Source organism: Vanessa cardui, chromosome 5 (assembly GCF_905220365.1).
Source record: "Vanessa cardui chromosome 5, ilVanCard2.1, whole genome shotgun sequence".
Taxonomy (NCBI): Eukaryota; Metazoa; Arthropoda; class Insecta; order Lepidoptera; family Nymphalidae; genus Vanessa; species Vanessa cardui.
In genome coordinates this window covers 15,347,585-15,370,111 of record NC_061127.1, presented here as the reverse complement: position 1 = coordinate 15,370,111, position 22,527 = coordinate 15,347,585, and the positions used below count along the sequence as shown (strand labels likewise).

Below are 22,527 nucleotides of genomic sequence, written 5' to 3'. Positions count from 1 at the left end.
TACCTTCTTACGTTTGCAGTTAATTAATAAAAAAATGATATGATTGAAATATCATTTACTTTTGAATTGTATCGTTAGTTCTGGAGATAATTCTCTACAAACAAATTAACCTCTTTATAATATTAGTAATGTATGTAATCTCTAAACCGTCTTAAGATAAGAGGTCGTTGTCGATAATTTACGTGCTGTTACTTAAATTTGCTAAGTAATTTCGTAGTGAATTATCCAACTTAATCTAAAGTTACCTAAGCACGTAAACCGTTATTGAAAACGTTGTCAAGCGAACGTAATTCCACACCAACTAATATATTCGACTAGTGTAAGAGTACAGTCAGCAAAATAATGCAAATTATATTTTACTTTTAGTGATACTTTAACTTACTTTAACTTTAACAAGTAGCAATTATATTTTTAGTGAAGATTAATTCGGTAAAGGAGATTAATTTATTGAAAAAAAATCTAACGAACAGAACAGAAAAGTCTAGCATTTGCAATAAATAAATATGAGACAACATCACATACATTACTCTGATCCCAATGTAAGTAGATGAAACACTTGTGTTATGGAAATCAGAAGTAACGAAGGTACCACAAACACCCAAGACAACATAGAAAACTAATGGTAATCTACATCGACTCGGCCGGGAATCGAACCCGGGACCTCAGAGTGGCTTACCCATGAAAACACACCACTCGACCATGGAGATCGTCAGGATCGTCAGGATCGCAATATGATGAATGACAATAATTAAACTAGTAGTCGCCAGCGGCTTCTCTCGCGTTAATAATAAACAAAAAAGTAGCCTATGTCTTTTCATTGAGTTCAAGTTTACTTCATACCAAGTTTTATCAATTTGCGTTCAGCGGTTTGTTATGAAAGAGCTACATACAGACAGAATTACTTTAACGTTTATTATATTAATATAGATTGATTCAAGAAGATTAAATAATATTACATAATTAACTGATCTTTGTAATTCGATCCGTTTAAATTTAGATTATTTGCGTATTGGGCGTGTGAATATCATGTTTTCTATACTAAAATATAATCTAAAATTAGGGTATAGTAACATGAGTCTATAAATGTAATTTTATTGCTTCGATTAAACTCTACGAGATTGGATGAGACAAATTATAAATATAACTACAAATACATATATCAACATACTAGCTGTGTCCCACAGCTTCGCGTGTTTTGTGGGTTAATCGTCAGGTATTAGGTAGATAAAAGTCTATGTGTTCTTTCTTGGGGCTTAAGTTTTGCTATATATATTTTAATTCTTAAAAGTTACAAACAGATAGACTTACTTCTTAAATCAACATAAATAAGCAATGAATATTTTAAATTTACTTCAATAATAAATAAAAAAGATGGTGTTGTTGCACGTAACAATGTATTTTGCTAACGATCAAAGTTTGAATTTAATTAAAGACTTAATAATTCTTAAAGAAATATTCGAATTTATAATATAATTACTATTTCATACGAAAGTTTAACGTTATATTTGATAAAAAATAAAATTTTGTAATTGAAGCCAGCTGTCTGTCTCTATATGCTTAGATCTTTAAAATTATACAATGAATTTTAATGAGGTTTTTGTATAAAATACATGGAAAGTATAGTAAAGAGACACTGATAATTTTAGATGTTTGTAATGTGATGTCGTAAATAAACGAATTCTGTGAAATATTTAGTATCAGTATTGCATCCGTGTGAAACTGGTGCGCTAGTACTTAATCAATTATATATTTTTATATTATTTTACTGGAACTGAAGGTTCCCTGTTCATATATATTTCGTCCGTCGAGCCTTAAAATGACAGCTATTATCGTAACAGCAAGTTCAGTATCGAATGGTATTTCTTCACTCAATTTCCTTTTTATTTTTTCTTCCCTCGAAACATTAAAGATACATATGTATGTATATAAAACATTGGAGGGAAAAAATGTACGAAGATAAATTTATATGAGATATTTTTTCAGAAACCTTTGAGAATTTACATTTAACGAATATATGACGAATTACATAAAAAAATACACGATCACTATATTCACCATTTCTATGTAGTATGGGTTTTAATTAAAATAAAATGCAACTCAAAGTTAATTCCACTTTAATTTTAATTCCTACAACTTCGCCGACATTTAAATTGGCTATTTTTCACGAATAAAATTGGAGTAGCTGTTTGTTTTAATATTACAGCCGCCTTTATTAAATGCGTACGTATGTAAACAGGTACCAATACCTTAATAAAATTATATAATAATAATAATAATAACCCCCCCAGGGGATCACCTTGTCGTGGTGGGGGGGCTTACGGGTACATGGCACTAGTTATTTGGTTTTAACATCTTACCAATAAATTTAATACCTACCTAAACTAACGATCCCAAACCCATCTTATGGAGAAAACAATGGAAAGTCGAAATAAGATATATAGTTTACGGCCGCTGCCCGGGGGTCGCCGGGGCACATCTGGAGCTAACGCTGGATGTCACAGCATGCGAACCGTTGGCGACGGGGGACTGAGCAGGCGGGTTCCCCTCGAAAAATCTACTACAGCCGAACGATCATCCTCAACATCATCCAATTCATCCTCGGAGCACTCACCCTACTCTAATATACCATCTCCTTCTTCCACTCATAGTTTATTTCGTTCATTAAACTCATCACCATCATCTTCATATTCATTACGATCAACAAGGTCAACAACTGTTGTACAGGAGGCACTCGCCACCAAACCTGTACCCACTGCTGATCTCCCACGTGCGCGAAAAAAATGGACTCAAGATATGAACCGATTCATATGGCGCACATATCTAATAATAACCAAGTGTGAGACGACTCGTATGAATACCTATTTAGATTCCCTACATAAAGAGTTTGATAGCAAGTTCCCCGAAATGCAGGCCAGTCGACAACGACTAGGAGATCAAAGAAGGGCAATCCTAAGAACAAAACTACTATCACAAAGAACGCTTGATGATATACGTGGTGAAGTAAAACAACTAATACAGACAGACTCACATGATCATTCACACGCACGCAAAACTAACAGTCCTTTCGATTTTACACATACTTTAACGCAAATTAAATCTACAACTACTAGAATGAAATGGACGGACGAAATTAATGAAGAAATTATTAGATGTTATTTTTTAGTTACTGAGTTGGAAACAAATAAGACTGCTTACCGAAAAAAAATGCATGAACTATTTGTAAAAAAATATCCAAATCTATCACATATTACAGAACAGAGAATTGCCGATCAAAGAAGACTACTATTCAATAATAAAACAAACATCAATAAGTTAGATATATTAAAAAGAGAAGTAGAACAAAAATTAGCCGAATTAAACGTACACCTACCCCAGACAACGGAAAAACATATAACATTACAAAATTTAGATAATAACAAACCAGAAATTTCAATAGATACGTCAAGCGCACTCACACAAATACAACCACAGGCACAACTTCCAACATTGATTACAGATACAGATCTTGAAAACCATCTACTACAAAAAGTTGAAACAGAGTTTAGTAATGCAATGGCACAGTTTAATGACACAAACCCAGAGACAAGACCATATATACCTAAACAAAAATCATCACGAAAACTTTCTCAAATTGTTTATTACCTGAATAACACAATAGTACCGAAATATTTAAATCATGACCAACATTTCAACACAGTCCATACAATAATTTATTCAGCAGCGTACACAGCAGCTCTGTGTAATGGCACTAGATTTCATGCAGCAGAAAATGCGGTAAGAAATAGTCGTTATAAGAAACCTACATGGCAAAGGAGAATTAAGAATAAAATAGAAAAATATAGACTAGAAATAGGTAGGCTAACACAATACATAGCAGGAAATAGAAGTCACAAAATAATAAAAACTGTTGATGAAATAATAATTAAACACAAAACTCATTCACAGCATGAAGAACCCAATACAGAGCCCCAACATTTTCTTGATACACTGAAACAGAAGTTAAACGCAGCTTCACATAGATTAAAAAGATATTTAAATTGCACTAAACGTAAACAACAGAATCATACTTTTATAAATAACGAAAAACAGTTTTACAGAACCATGAATACTAATCATAAAGACAATACTATTCAGAACTCCAACACTCCAACACCTCAAGGCCTTCAGCAATTTTGGGCAAGTATTTGGGAAAACCCAGTACAACATAACTCTAATGCTGAGTGGCTCCTAAAATCAACAAACACAGGACATATTATCGCTATGGATTTTGAAAATATTCCCATAGATACCTTCACTCAAATTATAAAACGCACACACAATTGGAAAGCACCTGGGACTGATAACATCCACAATTATTGGTACAAAAAACTCACATGTGTACATCCATTCATTCACAGCCACATAAACCAATTTATTCATGCACCACACACTATGCCTTCATTCATATCTCATGGAATTACTTACATGGTCTCGAAAGGTTCAGATCCCAAAAATCCAGCTAATTACAGACCTATTACATGTCTTCAAACTATATACAAAATAATAACAGGATGTATCAGTCACTTAATTTATTCACACATAGATCAACATAACATACTAGTAGAGCAACAAAAAGGATGCAGGAAAAATAGTCAAGGATGTAAGGAACAGTTAACAATAGACGCAATAGTAATGAAACAAGCACACACAAAGAAAATAAACATTCACACTATGTACATAGATTACAAAAAAGCTTTCGATTCAGTCCCTCACAGTTGGTTACTTTACATTCTGCAACACTACAAAATTCACCCTAATTTAATAACGTTTTTAAATGCTACCATGCTTCAATGGCAGACTAAGCTAAAATTAATACAAAATAATACATCACTTACTACTGAAACAATTAAAATCCAACGAGGTATCTTCCAGGGAGACTCGCTCAGTCCATTATGGTTTTGTATTGCGCTAAACCCTTTGTCAGAGTTACTTAATAAAACTGAAATGGGAATACAAATGAAACATAACGACTCATATCATACCCTTTCACATTTACTTTATATGGACGATATAAAAATCTATGCAAAAAACAATGCCGAACTTACAAAATTAGCTGACATCACACAATCATTCTCGACAGACATCCAAATGCAGTTTGGGGTAGACAAATGCAAAATACACTCAATTATTAAGGGGAAATCACAAAGAAATACTTACATACTTGATACTGGTGAGCAAATAGAATACATGGATGAACACAGCACTTATAAATATTTAGGATTTCACCAGTCAAAACAAATAGAGCAGACACTAACTAAGTTAGATTTGATCAAGGCGTTTAAAATTCGACTGAACCAGATTTTAAGGACGCAACTCAACTCTCGTAATACTGTGAAAGCTATTAACACCTACGCAATCCCGGTCCTCACATACTCCTTTGGGATCATAAGCTGGTCTCAAACGGATCTACTAAAACTACAACGTATGATAAGCACACATATGTCTCACCATAGAAAACGTCATCCCAGGTCATGCGTACAACGCTTAACATTACCTCGTCAGGACGGAGGACAAGGGTTAATTGATATTAAAAATTTACATAACACTTTAACAGACAAACTACGCACCTATTTATATTCTAAGGCTGATCACTCACAACTTCACAAGCACGCAATCGAAATAGACAAAAAATTAACGCCTCTTAATCTAAGCAATAGAAGTATTCAACCAAAGTTAATTAATAGACAACAAAAAATTGATTTGTGGTCTCAAAAGTCTCTACACGGAAGGCATCTAGCCGATCTTCGCCAGTCACACGTCGACAAAGATGCGTCGAACGAATGGCTACGGAGAGGAGAGCTCTTTCCAGAAACAGAGGCTTTTATGATCGCCATTCAGGATCAAGTAATAGATACTCGAAATTACCAAAAGCACATCATCCGCTTACCGAACTTACCAACTGATTTATGCAGACGATGCCATAGTAGTTCTGAAACCATTCAACACATCACCGGGGCTTGCAAATCCATAGTCCAAACTGACTACAAACATAGACACGACCAAGTAGCAGCAATCATCCACCAGAACCTAGCTCATGCTCATTCATTAATAACTAAAAAGGTTGCCTACTACAAATATACACCTGACACCGTATTAGAAAACAGCACATTTAAAATATATTGGGATAGAACTATAATTACAGATAAGACAATACATTATAACAGACCGGACATTACAGTAATAGATAAAAATAAAAATATAGTAATTATTATAGACATAGCAGTATGCAACACACACAATCTCCTTAATACATACACTGAAAAGAAAACAAAATACTTAGAACTGGCTAATGAGATTAAAAGGATCATAAAGGATCAATGGCAAGTAGATAACATAAAAATCTTGCCCATTGTAATATCTACAACGGGCGTTGTCCCGAAAACTCTATCGAATAACCTAAATGCCCTGCAAATGCCCTCATCCACCATCAGACTCATTCAGAAAGCAGTTATCCTCAACACTTGCCGTCTCACTCGTAAGTTCTTAGCATTATCAGATCCTTAATTTAAAGGCCGATACACTTGGCTTAGGCTCGTGTATCAGTTCCACTACCCCTCTAAAAGGGAGAAAAAACAGAAGAGAAACATAATAATAATAAATAACTTTATTGCACACATAATACAATCAAAGAAAATCACACAGATACAGCAAGAAGCAAACTTAACACTAACATACAAAGCGTGCAAAGGGCGGTCTTATCACTGAACAGTGATCTCTACCAGACGACCCTAAAGAAAGAAGCTTGCAAACTCAACGGGCTAGTGCAAAATAATTCACAACAAAGCAATATAAATACACAATAAATATACCTACATACATACATAACAACTATGTATACATACACATATAAGATACATACATATATAAACTAAATAAATAAAGTAAATGACATTGATAATAATTATGATTAACAAGATATTACACACATAGTACCTACAATTAATCACATAATTCATGTACCTCCAAAAATAAAATAAAAGTTATGTTAAGGACAAGTAGAAGTTTTTAACGCGAGTTTTAAAAATACATATTGATTGAAATTGATTGAAATTATTTAGAATTTATCACTCATTTCATTCAATCACAAAAGATAAAACAGTCTAAACAAAATAAATAAGTTGTAGTTAAATCTGCGAATTGAATAATAACTTTTTTGTTAAACTCGAAAAGGTAATAAGTCGCAGGTACAGTTAGTCCATAATAAATACCATTCATTATTCAAGAGTTCGAATATATTGGTTTTAACGTCAGTGCAAAGTCAAAGATCTTATTTATCTTACCTAGATCTCTATAAGTCCTGACCATTTTTCGGAGACCAGCCAATTACGCAGAACATATATTAGTGCATAAACACAGGTGCATTATTTATTCCCTCAATCTCATAAGGCGATGGGACAGCGAAACCAATAGATTTGGAAAGATTTTTACGCACAGGGCTGACTGCTTAGGTTGAGCCCCAGATGATCTAGAAATGGGAAGTGAGGAAACTTCCCATTTCTAGATTCCAAGTTGTTACTAAGAATTTTTCTGCAGTATAGACCAATCATTTTTTTATTGGTTCGAACTGGGGTTCAAACCCTTGGGTCAGCAGCCTTATATCTCATTAGTATTAAACGTGACTTACGAAGAAAGAGAATAAATGCAATGAATCAAGAACTTTTATTAACCGACTTCAAAAAAAGGAGGAGGTTCATAGGTAATGAACTAAAAAGAAAAAAATAATCAGTTACATCCATATCCAATTTACGATTTTTTAATCACCTTTTGAAGTCGGTGCCAACAAAGTAAATAATTTTCTATATTGAAATCATTTAATTTGTATTGATAGTAAGGTTTGTCTATACAATAAACAGATTTAGGTTTGTATGTATGTATTATGTATTATATATTAGCAATGTTGGCACCGACTTTGAGAGGTGATTAAAAAATCGTAAATTGGATATGGATGTAACTGATTATTTTTTTCTTTTTAGTTCATTTTTGAAGGCGGTTTTTTTTTATTTATAAAAATTTATACATTTGAAAAATCCATTAAAATCTTTATATATTTCAGACGTTTTAATTTGAAGTCTGAAAAAGCGAGTTTATTATGCACCTAAAATGAATTTAAACTGGTGTGAGATTAATTTCTAGTTATAAAAGATTGTTTAATTATCGTCAATAATAACTTCGATAACTTTACCGAGGGAATTAATTTATGCGAAGTCTGAAGTCGAACATTTCTTCAGTGAAAATTTGAAATAAGGACAACTTAAGACTTACTTAAGTATAACTTAAGACTTACGTACAACTGAGTGACATCCTTGCAAATACTTCTACATTTTCCATTTTATACTTTCAAAGTTAAATTCAAAGACCTGGAAATGTCCAGTTGGACATGGTACATATGGTACTAGAGCACCTGGGCAGGTATTAGTACTCATTCATTCTAAACTTGAATAATTTAGAAATATCATTGGACATTGGTACTTTGAGGAATACTGACCATCCAATCGCCAATGAACCAACGTTGGCATATAAGATGTTTTGTCTTTTGTTCTTGTAATTGCACTGGTTTACATAGTTTTCAAATTGGAACCCAACAATACTGAGAACAACACTAACAATAGCCTGTAACAACATTTAAGGAGAAGGTTTGGAGCATATTCCACCGCGCTTTTCCAATTTTGGTGGAATACACATGTGGCAGAATTTCTTTAAAATTAGACACATGCAGGAATTTATAAACACAAATTAAGCACATGAATATTCAGTGATGCTTGCCTGGGTTTAAACCCGTAATCAACAGTTAAGATGCACGCGTTCTAACCACTTGGCCATCTCGGCTCATCGTACTTAGTGTAAAAATAATGAAAATGTCATGTGTTACTCGTACATACTCAGGAGAGTTTGCTGATGTTTGCTTTAGAAGTATTCATTTATTTACTTGTTGTTGTATAAATAAAAATTTTAACAAAAAGAAAAACCGTCTTCAAACAAAACACTATTTTAATACAAGTGAATATGCACTAAAAAGTAATAAAAATAATTACATATTCAACATATTTTTAGAGCCCTCCTAGGTAAAATGAAATGAAAAATATTAGACTACTAAAAAGTCGATTTACGATTATATAACGTAGTTATAGTTATTGTTATATTTGGAGGAAAAAAATTACAGACAAATTGTTAACCTCCTCCTTTTTGACGACGGTTGAAAAGTACCTTAATGTAAATAAGAAATTACAATTCGTAATTGTTCTGAAGTTTACTCACTAACAAAAAAAAACTAAATTGAAATCGGTTCATTCGTTCGGGAGCTATGATGCCACAGACAGACAGACACACAGACAGACAGACAGACAGACAGACACGTCAAACTTATAACACCCCTCTTTTTGCGTCGGGGGTTAATAATAAATAAACATTAAGAGAAACCATACAAATATTCGTTGGTTATAATTGAGTCGTATTATAAATTAATTTAGACGTTCTGTGGCTTCACGTTGAACACTAATTTACTTTTAGTTGAATAACTAATGATTTGTACAATTAATACGTTTCAAATTACATATTAGATCGAAAAGCTCATACAATTTATAGCTATACATGGTATAGTATTTTGTAATTATAAATTTGAAACTTGATAAAGAACTAGAATGTAGAGCTATTCTGCCCTTGAATCTCACCTCTGAATAAGATCGTGAAAAGAATGAATTGTTATTCGATAATGACTGTTAAATTAAGGCTCTAAACACTAAAATTGCATATCACCGTATAGTCGTGTCTGTGAATATATAAAACAAGCAATCTTAGTAAGGACACAAGAACAGACATGATTTTGATATATTTTTAATTATAAATCTTTTTCGCGTTATAAAAAAATATAGAATTAATTTTTACCTTGAGCGTACAGGGTGTCATAATGTCTATACGACTAATTTTCTTGCTAATTGAAAATTAGTTAATATAATAATTGTAATTGTTTTAATAGAAAAAAATATATTACACATAATATGTTCATAGGTAGAGTATGTTCTTTTATTGCAATTAATTATTTGCTTGCAATTAGAAACTTTTAATCACCCCAAAGAATTATAATAATATCTCACGTGTATCCTCTTTTTGAATATTTTGAGGCGGGTGATGTCCCCGCTTCATAATATGCAAATTCATTTATTTGGTTTAAATACTATGTATGACGTTGAAGCTGTCAGAGGACTTATGAAAGAAAGATTTTACTGATATGACTAGTAATAGCATATAAGTTGCCAGTTGCCAGTTTATTACTAAAAAAATAGTGACAACATTTTGACTTCTTACTACTATCGTTAAAATATAACTCCAAGAAAAATGTATTGGCCCATGAGGGGATCGAACCCGCGACCTTCGCGTTATTAGCACGACGCTCTAACCAACTGAGCTAATGGGCCTGCTGAACGTGGAGACAAAATACAGAATCAGGTGTTTTATCCTTTCCAACTACTGTAGAATAGAAATACATTGACCAAAGTCACTAGTAAGGGCCGAAAACTAAAAAAAATGATATAAATAAGTTATTTGTATGACATATGTACAGTCGAGGTAAGAAAAGAATCGTGTGTCAAACTCAAACTCAAATTCCTTTATTCAATATAAAAGCATTACACTTACTTATTGATTGTCAAATAAACACTACCACCGGTTCGGAAAAAGGACACCCTGACCTGAGAAGAACCGGCGAAAGAAACTCAGCGGGTCTTTTTTTTCTGTTATTTTTTGTCAAATTTATAAGGTACATAGTAGTATATGATTAGAAATAGCCAGGAGGCGATCGTTTCATTCCCAAGGTGTGCTATCAAACATAAACTCGCTAATTGTATAGTAACCTTTTGCACACAAACGTTCCTTAACATTTTTTTTAAATTTGGCAACAGAAGCATTTTGAACGCTTTCTGGGATCCTGTTGTAGAAGCGTATACATTGCCCCACAAAAGAGTTACTGACCCTATGCAGTCGAGTAACAGGAGTAACAAGATTGTGTTTGTTCCTTGTACCAATGTTATGAGAATCACATTTTCTCATAAAAACATTAATATTTTTCCGTACATACAAAACATTACAAAATATGTATTGAGAAGCAACAGTCAATATCTTAATTTCTTTAAATCTATACCTTAATGATTCCTTGGCTCCTAGGTTATAGATTGCGCGAATAGCCCTCTTCTGCAGCACAAATATAGTTTGGATAGCGGCTGCGTTACCCCAAAGCATAATACCGTAGGACATTATACTGTGAAAGTAACTAAAATATACTAGTCGAGCCGTATCAACATCAGTAAATAATCTAATTTTTTTGACAGCAAATGCCGCAGAACTCAGTCTACCCGCTAATCCGTTTATGTGGGGGAGCCACTGTAACTTGGCATCAAGAGTAAGGCCAAGAAATTCAGTTGTTTCAACTGGATCCATCGATTCCCCATTGATAAGTACATCGGGTTTTACATTTTGCACATTTGGTGTGCTAAATTTTACAATTTTAGTTTTTTTATTATTCAGTCTAAGATTATTTACGCTAAACCAATGTACTATATCGGACATAGCATTGTTTACATCGTCATACTGAACCTGTTTCCTATTAATTTTAAAAACCAAAGAGGTATCATCAGCAAACAATACTATATCATGTTCCCAACAAGAAAGGGCAAGTCATTTATGTATATGAGGAATAGAAAAGGTCCAATAATTGATCCTTGTGGGACCCCCATACCAACTGAGACCCCAGGAGACCTTGTCCCTTTAACGTCAACCCTCTGAATTCTATTGTTAAGATAGGAAGTCAGAAGGTCGAGTGCACATTCTCTAATTCCATAGTGATATAGTTTCCTGACCAGAGTTTCATGCTGAACACAATCAAAGGCTTTGGATAAGTCGCAGAAGATCCCCAAGGCATCCTGCGACCCCTCCCAGGCCTCATAGATATTTTTTATAAGTTCGATACCTGCGTCGGTAGTCGAGCGACCCCTCATGAATCCAAATTGTTTTCTGTGAAGCAGATTGTGTCTATTGAAATATGCTAATAATTGATTTAAAATATTTTTTTCAAATATTTTGCTGAGGGTAGGTAATATTGAGATAGGCCTATAGTTATTAGGATCTGAAGTGCTACCAGATTTAAATATTGGAATGACTTTACTATGTTTCATCGGGTCAGGAAATATACCACGTTGAACACAATCATTGAATATTATTGCAAGATAAGGTGCAATCACATCAATAATTGAGTTTATCACCTTTACAGAAATCATACCCCATAGATCAGCAGTTTTCTTAATGTCTAATGATTTAAATGCACAAATTATGATATTGGTGTTTACAGGGGTAAAATTAAATTTTGGTTTGCATTCTCGTACATTTTCTTTCATCAATGATTCGGCAACAACTGGAGAAGAAATAAGTAACCTAGTTGTAGAAACTGGTATGTCAGCAAAAAATTGTTCAAAAACTGAAGCAACTTCCCGTTCACTATTTATGACTTTATTATTATAATTTATGTGTGCTCAGTATGAGCGATAATCTGCTTTACCGATTGAGAATGACATATTGCGTCGCAATGATTTAATATTTAGATTCAAAAGGTATTAAGAGTTTAAAACTTAATTTAGGAATGAATTTACAACTGACGAAAGTTTTCTTACTCTGACTGTACTTATGTATTTGATTTATAGTATAATATAGAAAAAAATCAAAAGTTCAAACCGCTTTGATTATTGGCAAATGTTACCAATGTTTAAATTACCTAACAATGTTAGGTAATTGTCAGTTGTATAAGTCAAAGTCAAAGTCAAAAACTTTTTTTAAAAATGGAAGTGTTTACACTTTCTTATTAAGTGTCGAAAATCTATCGGTTTGGAATATAATACCTCAGACATGAGAAGAACAGGCGAAAGAAACTCAGCAAAGAGATCGAGCTACTATTGATAGTACCAACCTAACTTGGTCGAGTAAGCTTGGACTCTTCGACTGAATAGTCTTAAACAACTTTTACTTTCCAAGTATTTGTCAAAGCTTGACAATGTCGTGTAGCAAAGTGGTTACAACATCCTCAAAATCACTTTCTGGCCTTTACGGAGGATGGTCGTTAGATAGTTGCTCTTATAATGTTAATGGCCATAGCAACCTGTTTATATCGATGTTACTCATTACGTTTACTTATTTAATTTTAACATACCTAATTAATAAAATCTTAGCAATATTTCATTCGCAATCTGCATTACCGTTTCGCTGCGGTACTCGTTGCAAGACGCAATAAAAAAAATATCTAGGGTGATTCGTTTACTAAGTACTTTTATTGTAGAATTAACTGCACTTTTTCGAAAGGAGTTTTCTCTACTGTTGAAGGCGCAAGGTGTAATAAACTGTACCGTCTTCTGTTTCATGAATGAGCCGAAATGGCCCAGTGGTTAGAACACGTGCATTTTAGCCGATGATCGTGGGTTCAAACCCAGGCAAGCACCACTATATATTCATTCGTGTCTATAATTTATCTTGTGCTCGGCGGTGAAGGAAAACATCGCGAGGAATCCTGCATGTGGCTAATTTCATACAAATTCTGCCACGTGTTTATTCCACCAATACGTATTGGAACAGCGTGGTGGAATATTTTCCAAACCTTCTCCTCAAAGGGAGAGGAGGCCTAAGCTCAGCAGTGGGAAATTTACAGCCTGTTGTTATTGTTGTCTTCTGTTTAGTTTGTATCATTATATAAGAATTTTATCTGCTCAATAACTTAGTAATAAAACCAAGTTTTCTATATTATTTAATAGTATTCGATTGTGTGCTTGGAGTGTATTTTTGTAGGTTAGGTTAGTGTAACCGCCCATCCATTCCTGAGTGTATCGTAGGAGTTGAGTAAGGGACTTGGTGTTCTATATGTATCCGCTCACTCGGCAATGCTTCACAGACAGCGCTCACCAAAAGGTTTTCCCGGCGCAGTGACTATTTGACAATACACCTAGTGACAAACGCATAAGTAAACATTAACTAATCAACCGATTTTTTTATATAAAAGTATTTAAGTCATGAGTCACGTGGATCAACTAGATTATATATGCTTAGATCTTTAAAATTATACAATGAATTTTAATGAGGTTTTTGTATATAATACATGGAAAGTATAGTTAAGAGACACTGATAATTTGAGATGTTTCTAATGTGATATCGTAAATAAACGAATTCTGTAAAATATTTAGAATCAGTATTGCATCCGTGTGAAACTGGTGCGCTAGTACTTAATCAATTATATACTTTTATATTATTTTACTGGAACTGAAGGTTCCCTGTTCATATATATTTCGTCCGTCGAGCCTTAAAATGACAGCTATTATCGTGACAGCAAGTTCAATATCGAATGGTATTTCTTCACTCAATTTTCTTTTTATTTTTTCTTCTCTCGAAACATAAAATATACCTACATATGTATGTATAAAAAACATTGGAGGGAAAAAATGTACGAAGATAAATTTATATGAGATATTTTTTCAGAAGTCTTTGACAATTTACATTTAATGAATATATGACGAATTATATAAAAAAATACACGATCACTATATTCACCATTTGTACATAATATGGGTTACAATTAAAATAAAATGCAACTCCACTCAAAGTTAATTCCACTTTCATTGACATTTAAATTGACTATTTTTCACGAATAAAACTGGAGCGTCTGTTTGTTTTAATATTACAACCGCCCTTTTTAAATGCATACGTATGTAAACAGGTACAAATGCCTTAATAAAATTTTTTAGAATTTATCACTCATTTCATTCACCCACAAAAGATAAAACAGTCTAACCAAAATAAATAAGTTATAGTTAAATCTGCGTATTGAATAACAACTTTTTTGTTAAACTCAAAAAGGTAATAAGTCGCTCACAGTTAGTCCATAATAAATACCATACATTATTCAAAAGTTCGAATATATTGGTTTTAACGTCAGTGCAAAGTCAAACATCTTATTTATCTTAACTCTAAATACATTTTATGTACCCCTGCAAAGGGTGAAATATATTTTACTTATATCATTGATTAATATATAATGAAAAAATACAATTCAATCGAGTACATAGTTATATATATATCGTCCGATGAAATTTCACCGAACAAAAAAAATTAAATCTAAAATAAAATTGCGATCAATAATGTATTGAGTCCCAGACAATTGGTCACTTTACGCTCTCTTATTAACGGCGGCGCGAGCTAGGAATCCTTTAGGGATTTATATGCTTCAGTAAGAAAAAAATTTCTTCGAAAATATATTTTCATTTTTATACTTTAATTGTAGATAAATACTGATTTTCTTAAAGTTGTCTTAAATTTTCGCGATTATTACTCTTTTTCGAGCACTTTACAGCGGTCGTGGTCTACCCGTGACCACGAACGCTGTAAAGTGCTTGAAACGTCGGGATGATAAAAATAATTAATATACGCGATTCAAATCCGTTAAAATTAGTTTCATTTCACTGATTTTCTTGTCGGTTTTTCTTGGTAGAATCTATTTTCCAAGCCTGTGATAGCTTCACTTAATATAGTTGTTAAATTAAAGACACAAATTAAGCACATATATATAGTGGTGCTTGCCTGGGTTTGAACCCGAAATCTTGGCTCAGACGCATGTAAGTTGCTCATAAAGTTGTGTCAATAAAAAATAAAAATAGACAAAAAAGTACGAGTTTTAAACAAAGATTATGAATGTGGATTCCATTGTCGTAAAATCGATAATTCTTTAGAATTTGAGCGTCATGTTTTAAAAAATAATGATGTCGTCCTGACCATTTTTCGGAGACCAGTCAACTACTCAGAACATATATTAGTGCATAAACACAGGTGCATTATTTATTCCCTCAATCTCATAAGGCGATGGGACAGCGAAACCAATAGATTTGGAAAGATTTTTACGCACAGGGCTGACTGCTTAGGTTGAGCCCCAGATGATCTAGAAATGGGAAGCGCGGAAACTTCCCATTTCTAGATTCCAAGCTGTTACTGATAATTTTTCTGCAGTATAGACCAATAATTTTTTTATCGGTTCGAACTGGGGTTCAAACCCTTGGGGTCAGCAGCCTTATATCTCATTAGTATTAAACGTGACTTACAAAGAAAGAGAATAAATGCAATGAATCAAGGACTTTTATACATTTGAAAAATCCATTAAAATCTTTATATATTTCAGACGTTTTAATTTAGAGTCTGAAAAAGCGAGTTTATTATGCACCTAAAATGAATTTAAACTGGTGTGAGATTAATTTCTAGTTATAAAAGATTGTTTAATTATCGTCAATAATAACTTCGATAACTTTACCGAGGGAATTAATTTATGCGAAGTCTGAAGTCGAACATTTCTTCAGTGAAAATTTGAAATAAGGACAACTTAAGACTTACTTAAGTATAACTTAAGACTTACGTACAACTGAGTGACATCCTTGCAAATACTTCTACATTTTCCATTTTATACTTTCAAAGTTAAATTCAAAGACCTGGAAATGTCCAGTTGGACATGGTACATATGGTACTAGAGCACCTGGGCAGGTATTAGTACTCATTCATTCTAAACTTGAATAATTTAGAAATATCATTGGACATTGGTACTTTGAGGAATACTGACCATCCAATCGCCAATGAACCAACGTTGGCATATAAGATGTTTTGTCTTTTGTTCTTGTAATTGCACTGGTTTACATAGTTTTCAAATTGGAACCCAACAATACTGAGAACAACACTAACAACAGCCTGTAACAACATTTAATTTGGAGCATATTCCACCGCGCTTTTCGAATTTTGGTGAAATACACATGTGGCAAAATTTCTTTAAAATTACACATGCAGGAATTTATAAACACAAATTAAGAATATTCAGTGGTGCTTGCCTGGGTTTAAACCCGTAATCATCAGTTAAGATGCACGCGTTCTAAGCACTTGGCCATCTCGGCTCATCGTTGTTAAAATCGTTGTTAATGTTAAAATAATGAAAATGACATGTGGTACTTGTACATACTCAAGAGAGTTTGCTGAAGTTTGCTTTAGAAGTATTCATTTATTTACTTGTTGTTGTATAAATAAAAATTTTAACAAAAAGAAAAACCGACTTTAAACAAAACACTATTTTAATACAAATGAATATGCACTAAAAAGTAATAAAAATAATTACATATTCAACATATTTTTTAGAGTCCTCCTTAGTAAAATGCAATGAAAAATATTAGACTACTAAAAAGTCGATTTACGATTATATAACGTAGTTATTGTTATATTTGGAGGAAAAAAATTACAGACAAATTGTTAACCTCCTCCTTTTTGAAAGTCAGTTGAAAAGTACCTTAATGTAAACAAGACATTGCTATTTGTAATTGTTCTCAAGTTTACACACTAATAATAAATAAACATTAAGAGAAACCGTACAAATATTTGTTGGTTATAATTGAGTCGTATTATAAATTAATTTAGACCTTTTGTGGCTTCACGTTGAACACTAATTTACTTTTAGTTGAATAACGATTTGTACAATTAATACATCTCAAATTACATATTAGATCAAAAAGCTTATACAATTTATAGTTATACAGCGTATAGTATTTTTGTAATTATAAATTTGAAACTTGATAAAGAACTAGAATGTAGAGCTATTCTGCCCTTGAAACTCACCGCTGAATAAGATCGTGAAAAGAATGAATTGATATTCGATAATGACTGTTAAATAAAGGCTCTAAGCAACAAAATTGCATATCACCGTATAGTCGTGTCTGTGAATATATAAAACGAGCAATCTTAGGAAGTCCTCGAGAACAGAGATGGTTTTGATATATTTTTAATTATAAATCTTTTTCGCGTTATAAAAATTAACAGATAATAACAGATAAATAGAATTAATTATTATCTTATAATTGAAAATTAGGTAGTATAATAATTTGTGATTGCTTTAATAGAAAAAAAATTACAAATATGTTCATAAGTAGAGTATGTTCTTTTATTGTTATTAATTTTTTTTATGATATAGGTGGCTAACGATCCGGAGGCTCACCTGATGGAAAGTGACTTGGTAGCCGCCCATGGACATCTGCAACACCAGGGGGCTTGCAGGTGCGTTGCCGGCCTTTAAGAAAGGAGTAGGCTCTTTTCTTGAAGGTTCCCATGTCGTAGCGGTTCGGAAAAACCACTGAAGAAAGCTGGTTCAACAAAGTGGTTGTGCGAGGCAGAAAATGTCTAAGAAATAGCGCTGTTGTAGATTTTCGGACATCAAGGTGGTGCGGATGAAACTATTATTACTCCTATCGCACCTACCATATATTAGAAATAGTTTAGTATATCTGTTAGTTATCTTTCTTTCAGTACAAAGCGTTTGGTATGTATGACAGACCACTCTTTATTTCAGTAAAATGTTCAAGTAAAATTTATAGATATATAGCAGTAGTTCCCAAACTTATTTTTCCCATGGATCGTGGATGGTTGTGCAGGGGTAATTATTTGCATGCAATTAGAAACTTTTAATCATCCCAAAGAATTATAATAATCTCACGTCTATCCTCTTTTTTGCATATTTTGAGGCGGGTGATGTCCCCGCTTCATAATATGCAAATTCATTTATTTGGTTTAAATACTATGTATGACGTCGAAGCTGTCAGAGGATCTATGAAAGAAAGATTTTACTGCCAATTTTATGCCAATTGCCAGTTTATTACTAAAAAAATAGTGACAACATTTTGACTTCTTACTACTGTCGTTAAAATATAACTCCAAGTAAAATGTATTGGCCCATGAGGGGATCGAACCCGCGACCTTCGCGTTATTAGCACGACGCTCTAACCAACTGAGCTAATGGGCCTGCTGAATGTGAAGACAAAATACAGAATCAGATGTTTTATCCGTTCCAACTGTAGAATAGAAATACACTGACTAAAAAATATTATATATTTAGGAGATCCCTTTAACTATGCAACTGGCTGGAAAGAATAAAATAAAAAAAAAAAACAAAAGCGCGCGAAACCGCATCAAGCTGTCATTATTCTATCTTTTTGGGCGCGAACAGTAAGGTCAATATTGGCGCGACTTGTAATTTGTTATAAGTGTTATTTGTGTTTTATTTGGATTTGTAAACTCAACTGAGTAAGTAATTAACATATGTTCTTGCCTTTTTTAATCTATTTCACTTCTGTATGCTAAATATATAATAAGTTATTTGTATGATATATGTACAGTCGAGGTAAGAAAAGGACCGTGTGTGCTCAATATGAGCGATAATCTGCTTTACCGATTGAGAATGACATAAAAAAAAAAAATGACATATTGCGTCGCAATGATTTAATGTTTAGATTCAAAAAGTATTAAGAGTTTAAAACTTAATAAAGGAATGAATTTGTAAACTGACGAAGGTTTTCTTACTCTGACTGTACTTATGTATTTGATTTATAGTATAATATAGAAAAAAATCAAAAGTTCAAACTTTGATTATTGGCAAATGTACAATGTTAGGTAATTGTCAGTTGTATAAGTCAAAGTCAAAAACCTTTATTCAAAATGGAAGTGTTTACACTTTCTTATTAATTGACGAAAATCTACCACCAGTTTGGAATTGGAAAACCTCAGACCTGAGAAGAACAGGCGAATGAAACTCAGCAAAAAGATCGAGGTACTATTGATAGTACCAACCTAACTCGGTCGATTCAGCTTCGACTCTTCCACTGAATAGTCTTAAACAACTTTTACTTTCCAAGTATTTGTCAAGGCTTGACAATGTCGTGTAGCAAAGTGGTTACAACATCGTGAAAATCACTTTCTGGCCTTTACCGATGATGGTCGTAGTTGCTCTTATAATCTAAATTGCCAAAGCAACCTGTTTATATCGATGTTACTCATTACGTTTACTCATTAAATTTTAACATACATAATAAATAAAATCTCAGCAATATTTCATTCGCAAACTGCAATCCCGTTACGCTGCGGTACTCGTTGCAAGACGCAATAAAAAATATACCTTCTTACTAGGGTACATATTCGTTTACTAAGTAATTTTATTGTAGAATTCACTGCACTTTTTCGAAAGGAGATTTCTCTACTATTGAAGGTGCAAGGTGTAATAAACTGCACTGTATTCTGTTTGGTTAGACTTATTATATAAGATTTTTATCTGCCCATTAACTTGGTAATAAAACCAAGATTTCTATATTATTTAGTAGTATTCGTTCGATTATGTGTTTGGAGTGCCAGGTTTATAGGTTAGGTTAGTGTAACCGCCCATCCATTCCCGTGTGTATCGTAAGAGTTGAGTAAGGGACTAGGTTTCGATAGGATATGTATCCGCGTTCACTCGGCAATCGTACACACACTGTGCTCACTAAAAGGTTTTCTCGGCGCAGTGACTATTTGACAATACCCTTACCAACAAACGCATAAGTAAACAGTAACTAATTAACCAATATTTTTATACAAAAGTATTTTAGTCATGAGTCACATGGATCAACTAGATTAATAATAAAAATTTACGAACGTTTTCATCCCTTTAAAAAACTAAAAGTTTTACGTTGGTACATAAATATTTTTACAAAGGCAGCGAGATTCAGGTTACAATTGTTTTTCGATAAGTTTTCATCTAGCTTAGACTGATTATAATAGTATTCCAATAATGGAAAAACACTGTTTTCCCGCTAAAGAGGCAGCCAGATAAGCTCATGTGCTGTTTATGGTGTTACTGTATGTTATACTGATCAGATAATGTTGCGAAGTATACCTTTTGCAGAATTCGTTTTCTTCTAAGATATGACGTCACAAAGGTATTACAATAATAAAGAGTAGTTTTTGACTGATTTCTTAAATTTAAAATCAAAATATTTATTTCTTTTGTTGTATTGGTGTTACGAACATTTTTGAAACGTTCATTTTATAAGATTATATGAAACGATTCCGGTCTGACTACAATAATTTCTGACTTTTTAGGGACTGGTTTATTAGAGCTGTCTAATACAAACAATGTCATAAGGCATTGGGTCTTACAAAATGACTTATCAATAAATAGGTCTTTAATAATGTTTACTGGCTGTATAGATTGTTGTTATGTTTCGTTTGACACAATTTACTTTTTTAGAATCTCGAATAAGTTTTTAAGTACGATAATGAAATCCTCAAAGGATCGTTCATTTTTATTTGCTACATTAACCTATCATGGTTTTTTATGTGTAAGAAATAAAATATTCTGTCTTTCCTGGAAATTGAAAAAAAAAATTATGATTTTATTAAATTTGGCATGATCCTATGATTATTTACTTGAAATCGATTATCTGAAGCATTTCGTTTTAACTTTAATTTGCATGGACAGAAGGATTTTATAAGGGTTCTTTTTTTTCTTTCGAGGTACGCACGAACCCTGAAAATATCATTCTTTTATTTTTAATTTAGGCCCAGCGAAGCGAACGGACAAAAGATATAAGTGTTTTAATTTCGACTGACTGAGGATTATTTGTTTAATTAACTCCAAGTTTTTTTTTACCATTAATTTGAAAACAAATAAATTTAAAGACTTTTTATTTCATATTTATTTTGTCTTTTATTACAAAAGAAATTGTACAAATAATTATTTCGTATGCCCTTCAAAAGTTAATAACAGCCTTCAAAGAAACATTATATCGGCAAATGAATATTCTGAATAAGATTTGTAGCTGAGTGAAAATCTCGAGTCTTGATTACTTCACAACGATTAATTATTCCTAGATTGTCTCAGGGCGTCTGATATCCATTGTCAATGAGAGTTTATTCAATTAAATCTTTAAGCAACTGTTTGTTTAAACAACAAATATATTTGCACTGTTGGCACGTTCACAAATAAAATATATTAACGCCGATTTAAGGCACGATTGAGCTAGTAGACTGAGTTAGCTAATAAAAAAATCAAAATCAAAATAAACTAAAGTTGCTTGGGGGAAATTAGATAGTATGTACAATAATAAAATATTTTTGGCGAACGGCATCTTGAAGCGTCTGCTAAGTCAAAAAAGTTTGTTATCTGAATCGGCATCTGAAATTAAAAATTTAATTAGTACAACTTCTGATTGTTTAGACTCAATAAAAAATATTGGTGTGGATGTTTCATCTTGGGATATCCTGATTATCCACATTATAAGCGCTAAGTTAGATAGAGATACGCGAAAGGCATGGGAGTTAAAGGTATCTTCAGATCCGAGTAATGAATTACCCACGTTTCAACAATTTTCCAACTTTTTAATAGGACGTTTTAGAGGTCTAGAAAATATTGATTATAAGGTACATCACAGTGAGAAAAAGTTTACAAAATCTTTTCACGTTGTTAAAAACAAACCGTTTGTATTGTGTGCGTATTGTGGCGAGGAGCATAAAATAACTGCGTGCCGAAAATTCGGTAAGGAAAATAATGAGACACGCCGTGAGTTCGCGTTAAATAAAAACTTATGTTTTATTTGTTTGAATAGCAACCATTCCGCTAAAATGTGCAAAAATATTGTCCGA

The 22,527-nt window shown here is 32.8% G+C and overlaps 2 non-coding genes across 2 annotated transcripts; both read right to left on the bottom strand.

Moving 5' to 3' along the window:
* Positions 1-10,377: 10,377 nt before the first annotated feature.
* On the bottom strand, positions 10,378-10,451 carry Trnai-aau. The gene has a single exon. It is a non-coding gene; the product is annotated as a tRNA-Ile (tRNA).
* An 8,352-nt stretch (positions 10,452-18,803) lies between these two features.
* Trnai-aau lies at positions 18,804-18,877 on the bottom strand. Its single transcript has one exon. It is a non-coding gene; the product is annotated as a tRNA-Ile (tRNA).
* Positions 18,878-22,527: the final 3,650 nt, after the last annotated feature.